This window comes from Callorhinus ursinus, unplaced genomic scaffold (assembly GCF_003265705.2).
Source record: "Callorhinus ursinus isolate GAN/ISIS: 27379988/994484 unplaced genomic scaffold, GSC_fseal_2.0 scaffold21, whole genome shotgun sequence".
Classification (NCBI taxonomy): domain Eukaryota; kingdom Metazoa; phylum Chordata; class Mammalia; order Carnivora; family Otariidae; genus Callorhinus; species Callorhinus ursinus.
Window position 1 is genome coordinate 20,953,575 of NW_027397083.1, and position 6,689 is coordinate 20,960,263.

Here is a 6,689-nt window from a genome sequence, read left to right on the forward strand (position 1 = left end):
GGACTTGGCTCCAGGGCCATGGCTCCTAGGGGAGGAGAGTTGAACATTGTTCACCATGTAAGAATGCCAGTGTGTCTGTAGGCTCCAGCCTGAGGGAAGTGTCCCGGCTCGACAGTTGGACTACCCCTCTTTCTGGGCCTTCAAACTATCTTCCTTTTGTGCAGATTCTATTTTAAGGTTTACTGAAGATCAAATTATGTGTTTCATCTGAATTGACAGTTTAAAACCTTGCTATTTGTTTTTAGGCTAGTCTATGATACAAAAAAAAAAAAAAGATTGGATTCAGATGCTTGGATTTGGTTACCAATTCATCAAATTACAGGTATTGATTGCAAGTTACTACACCTTAGCATCTGATACCCTTAAGATATTTAAATGGGCACTATCTCATTTCTCTAGGGGGCTAGCATTCCATAGCAAATGTATTTTCTAGCTAGTTGCCCCCCAGATAAGCAGCATTAGAAAAATATTTAATGAGTCATTTATTTTTATTTTAACAATAACATAAAATGTGGTTAAAAGGTCTTTAAAGGAAAAATAACCCACTGATAATTCCCAGACTGTTTTTTCTTATGTCATGTTTCTTTCTAAAATTTGTTCATCTACATGAGTATTTTATATAATTAAAAATCATAGTTATAAATTTTATTTCTCTTTTCTCCCTAATCTTATGCTATAAATATCTTTTATGATTTTATATGTACCTTAATTTACTTACCTATTCCTCCTGTGTTGGACAAATAGGTTCTTTTTTTAATTTTAATTTTTTTTTAATGTAATCTGTACCCCCAATGTGGGGCTCAAACTCATGACCCCAAAATTAAGAGTCACATACTCTACTGACTGAACCAGCTAGGTACCCCCAAATAGGTTCTTTCTAATTCTTCTGCTACTAAGGTGAAAGTAGAAAGAGCATGTTAATTTAAAGTTAAACAAAATTATTCTGTTAAATTACTTCCAAAAGCTAAATATACAGAGGAGGAATTGCTATGCCAGATGAGAAAGATTTGAAATTTTATAGTCCTCTGATTGCTAATGTTATTCTGCTCATCTGGCTATCTAGGTAGTTGTCCTGTCTCTCTTGCACTGCTCTATTTGTATGCTATGGGTGGACATTACTTGAGTTCAAAACGTGTGCCACTGAATACATGTTATTAATGTTTTCCCATATCTGGTTTGGGTGAGTGAGAGATACACTGTTGTTAAGTCTCATGTGTTATGCTGAATAACCTAGCCTATGCTGATATACATGCAAATTTGTCTGAACAAACTCTCAAAGTATATATGGAGGAATAGAGTATTAACGTTGTTAATGACACTTGATATGTGTACTGACTGGCTAGTGCTACAAACATGCTGTGTAAAAACTTTCCAAAACCCAGTGACTTAACACAATGATGATTTAATCTCATGGATCTGCTGTTGGGTACATCCAAGCTGGGTTCAACTTGGCTGACTCTACACATCTTTCATGCTCTTCCCACAACAGTAGGTTAACTTAGGCATGTTTTTCTGAAGATGGTAAAAAGCCTCATAGGTCAGGCTCACTGCCAATAAATCACTTCCCTCTGAGCTTCATCCACTTCTGAGCACACCATAGCCGGGCCCCTGTGCACTCCACTGCTCCTGCTGGCCGTCTTGGCCCTGGGCCTGGATGTGAGCCCCAGGACTGGTGGGAGCAAGTCTCCAATGGTGGGCACCCCATGGGATGCCAAAGTCAACAAGGAGGGCATGCAGCAGGCACTGAACTTCACCCATACCACAGACAGCAGGTGGTGCACACGTGTAAGCAGGTGATGACTAGGATGAACTACTTCTTAGACATGGAGATTGGCCAAACCAGATGTACCAAGTTCCAGCCCAACTTAGACAGCTGTCTCTTCTATGACTAGCCACATCTGATGGGAAAAACGCTCTGCTCCTTCCAGATATACACTGTCCCCTGGCCGGGCAAGACCTCCATGGTGCAGCCCAGTTGCCAGAATGCATAGAGGACCTGTGACAGGCTGGCCCCCTCTGGCCCCATTCTCCTACCTCCCTCCCCCTTGCAGAGCTCCTAAGCCTTGGAAGTGTGGCCTTGCTCAGGTGGATGTCCCCTCAGTATGCTGGTCCAGTAGACAAATAGAGAAGCGTTCTGGGGCATTTTCTGAACAGCAAAATGACTGTAATTCCCTTCTTTTAATTGCTTTCCAGATGCACCAGTATGTAGTGCAGGTGTTTTCCTCTCTCTCTTAATCAACAAAAAGTAACATCAGCTAAAAAAAAAAAAAAAAAAAGCATCATAGGTCATACCCAACTACACAAACATGTTCATTGCAAACCCCTATTCCTATCACCCTTGCTAATAATACCCCGTTAGTGAAAACAATTCACAAGGCTGACCCTAAAGTCAAGGTCAGGGACATGCACTCCACCTTTAGAGGGAGGGACCAAGGAGAAAGGAGAAAAATTGGGTCTGATCATCCAAACTACCAAAATATGTAATGACATAGTACTTAACCAAAGATAGTACCAAATCACTTTTCTACTGTTTCCATAAGCCTGGAATATTCCTACAATTTTAGTATCTGTAAATGTTATCACTGATGTTTTCTTCATGCTCATTTAATGGGTGTAAAATAGTATTTCTGTGTTACTTTACTTTTTATTTATTTAATTAGCAATGAGAATCACTTTCCCTGTGCATTGGGATACTTCATTTGTACTTCAATGGGGACAGTTCTGGAATGAAAAAAATGCTACTTTCTTTTTAAAATGTTGTTATTATAGCTGGATGTTTCAAATGTTACAGTTATCCAATGGGAGGATTGCAGCTTTTCTTATTGCTGGACTCATCTGTGGACACAAATCTTGTTTGAAGACTCCTTTGAACTCCTTAGGAACTGACCTGACCAAGAAGTACCCTCTAGGTGGGATATTTCACCAGGAATGGCCACTTAATCCTGAGTTTCTTTTTTCTTTTTTCTTTTTCTGAGGAAAACTAAAGGTGTCTATTTAAAATCTGGCATTTGTATTAATATATTTTATACTTTGTGATATTTTTCATACATTTCCTCAGTAGTGATATTTGGTAAAGAAGTTCAGTGGCTTTTTGCTAGTTCCACAAATCTTACCCAGCGTTTACGGGCATATTTATGCAGCATCTGAATATTTGTACCCAGCAATGTCTATTTCTTTAGGAAAAATTTAAATGCAGTTTATCTGCTGTTGAGTGTCCCTTTTATTTTCCATTCATAGACATATATGTGACTTCCAGTTCGACCTTCTGACAAGTGAGTGTGGAAGAACACAGCAGTTCTCTCATAGTTGCTTGAAATTAGGAAAAGCACTTTTTTCCTCCTCTGAAATGCTGAAGATGATCAAGTGAGTAGGCAATGTTGAATCATTGTGAAACTCTTTATCTAACCAGTTTAAGGGATTCAGATAGAATATATCTGCTTCATCAAGGTACTGACTTTTTCCAGTCAGCTCTGGGGGACATTGGAGAAATCTCACTGGAAGTGGGTAGTGGACATGGCTATAATAAGGAGTAGAGTGACAAGGTGTCATTATAAATACTGAAGCTGAAGATTTATTGGGATTTTTGTAACAGAGTTCTTGAATATGAGTCATGACATCAAGAGTACCTTGCTGATGAACTAAACCAGTATAGAGGGCAAGGAGCATATTCAATAAAAACAGGAAACTGAGAGCTGGTTTCTTCCACGTTTTCAGGTGGTTTAGTAAGTACCCACAAAACACCATACAAAACGGTAAGACTGGATAGATAAACCTGAATTCTTTGTGGCTCAACATGCTATAAACTAGCAGTGTCCACAGCACAGTTACCAAAAGTAATTCGGTACCTCTTTGGGGACAGAAAGCAGCCATGAATAAAGAAGGGTTGAGTACCCAAGACAGCTGGAAATCCTTGACTGAAGTACCAATGCCATGGATGAGAACCATAAAATGTTCCCAAATTCTGAAGCACATTAGATTTCAAAAAGTCATACTGAAACAGGGTCCATTGACCAAAAAAAAAAAAAAAAAAATATGATCAATTATCAGAGACAAACTCAAAGTGACAAATCCTATAGGTAAAAACTGATGCAGAATAAAATCAAGCTTTTTCTGTTCTTGCCAGAAATGTCTGAAGACCAAAGGTATCCATGGAATGATAGCTGTGGGACGAATTATGAAGGTAAGTGCCACCAGGGACAAGTACTTGACACTGTTCATAGACTTTGAACCTTCCAAAGGATAGTAAAAAAGAGCAATTATAGTGAGAACAGTTTCCACAGTGTTTGTAAGAGTTCTTACAAGCAATACCAAGCAATACCATGTGAACCAAGAGCATAACTGGCAAAAGAATACCCATCTTGCCATTTGCTGATGCCATTTTCTAGTTGCTTCATTAATGAGTAGAGTCTGATGTCTGCTATAGCAGACAGAAGTGTTGGGCAAATCTAGGAATCCAAATCTCTGTGGCACTCAGTGCTCTTCTGGGGATGAGGTACAAAGTTGATTTTCTCTTTTGCAGCTTCATCTTCTCATGGGAGTGGCTCTGGAGACCACGGAAAAAGAGTTGGCTATGGTCACCCTCTTGCTTCATCCTGCACCTACTTCAAGGTCTGCTGTGGATCCCCTCTAATCCTGAGTTTCTTGAAGCAAAAATTTATAAACTTCATCTTTATAGAGATACTGATAGCGCTTGACAAGTTGTGGAATGGAATAAAATGGAATGGTCTGGGCTGTGCTGGTCTTGACCAAGTTTAGAAAAATATATTTCAGTTAATTTTGAGCTATTCAAATACCAGTCTTCACTCATTGACATCAAGGAATCAATATCTCAGTGTTCCCAGTGTTATAGTATAAGAACTACTTTTAACTCTTTGGAGAACTTTGTTTCCCTACAACATTCTGCTTCCTTCTCATAAACTCTAATCTAGTAAAGACTAGTATAAACATCTAAAGTATAACTAGTTCACCTAAGAGTTACACAATGCTTTTCCTTTAGCTACACACACATTTCCAGACTGTTCACATCTCAGACATCTAGACTCATATATCCAGCTACCTACCTAATATTTCGACTTGATTGTCTAACAGACATTTTAAATTTCACATGTCAAAAATTGGGCTCTTAGCTTTTCCCATTTCAGTAAATGACAATTCCATCCTTCCAATTGCTCAGGATGGAAACCTTGGGGTCATACGTTACTCTTTCCCTCACACACCGTATCTAATCCCATATCAGATACTCTGCTTTTCCTTCAGAATAGAACCAGAATCTGACCATACATCCACTGCTACTACCCTAGGCCAATTGCAATTATTTCTCATCTAGAATAGACCCAAGGAATCTCTTTGTTTTCATTCTCTTTTTTAAAATAATTTTACTTTATTTTTTTTTCATCATGATAAGTGTACTCTTTTATCCCCAGCACCTATTTCACCCATCCCCCCCACCCACCTCCCCTCTGGTAACCATCAGTTTGTTCTCTATAGTTAAGAGTCTGAGTCTTGGTTTGCCTTTCTCTCTCTCTTTTTTTTTTTTCCCTTTGTTCCTTTGTTTTGTTTCTTAAATTCCACATATGAGTGAGATCATATGGTATTTGTCTTTGATGAACTTATTTTGCTTAGCATTATATTCTCTGGGTCTATCCATGTTGTTGCAAATGGCACGATTTCATTCTTTTCTAATGGCTAAATAATATTCCATTGTATATATATACCACATCTTCTTTATCCATTCATCTATCAGTGAACACTTGGGCTACTTCCATAATTTGGCTATTGTAAATAATGCTGCTGTAAACATAGAGATGCATGTATACCTTTGAATTAGTGTTTTTGTATTTTGGGGGAGATAAATACCCAGTAGTACAATTCCTAGATCATAGGGTAGTTCTATTTTAATTTTGGGGGGGCGCTACATACTGTCTTCCACAGTGGCTCCATCAGGTTGATTTCCCACCAACAGTGTAAGAAGGTTCCCCTTTCTCCATATCCTCACCAGCATCTGTTGTTTCTCATGTTGCTGATTTTGCCATTCTAACAGGTGTGAGGTGATATCTCATTGTAGTTTTGATTTGCATTTCCCTGATGATGAGTGATGTTGAGCATCTTTTCATGTGTCTATTGGCCGTCTGGATGTCTTCCTTTAAGAAGTGTCTCTTCATGTCTTCTGCTCATTTTTTAATTGGATAATTTGGGTTTTGTGTATTGAGTTGTAGGATTTCTTTATATATTTTGGTTACTAGCCCTTCATCGTATGTTATTTGCAAATATCTTCTTCCATTCTGTAGGTTGCCTTTTAGTTTTGTTGATCTTTGTTTTCATCCTTGAAGGCCCCCAATTCTGTTCTCAACACAGCAGTGAGAGTCATACTTTTGAAACCCAAATCACGTCATACCACTCTTTGCTCAAAATTCTTCACCAGCTTTCTACTTCACTCTGACTTATAGCAAAAGTCCTTACAGTGAAGAGACATTATCTGTTTTCCTTTCCTATCTCTTAGAAATATCTCTTACTTCTTTCCTCATGGCTTACACTGCTCTAGCCATATTGGCCCTCCCGTGGTTCTGTGAACACTCCAAGGATGATTCTGTTCCAAAGCTTTTTGCTCTTGTCTTTTCCTTTGCCTTCTCTTAGCTGTTCTCTCAGATATCCTTCTTCATTCCCTTAAGATCATGTTGGAGGCCTTCCCT

General features: G+C 38.6%; 1 pseudogene; it reads right to left on the bottom strand.

Moving 5' to 3' along the window:
* Positions 1-3,197: 3,197 nt before the first annotated feature.
* LOC112829787 (GPI mannosyltransferase 3 pseudogene) lies at positions 3,198-4,591 on the bottom strand (annotated as a pseudogene).
* Positions 4,592-6,689: the final 2,098 nt, after the last annotated feature.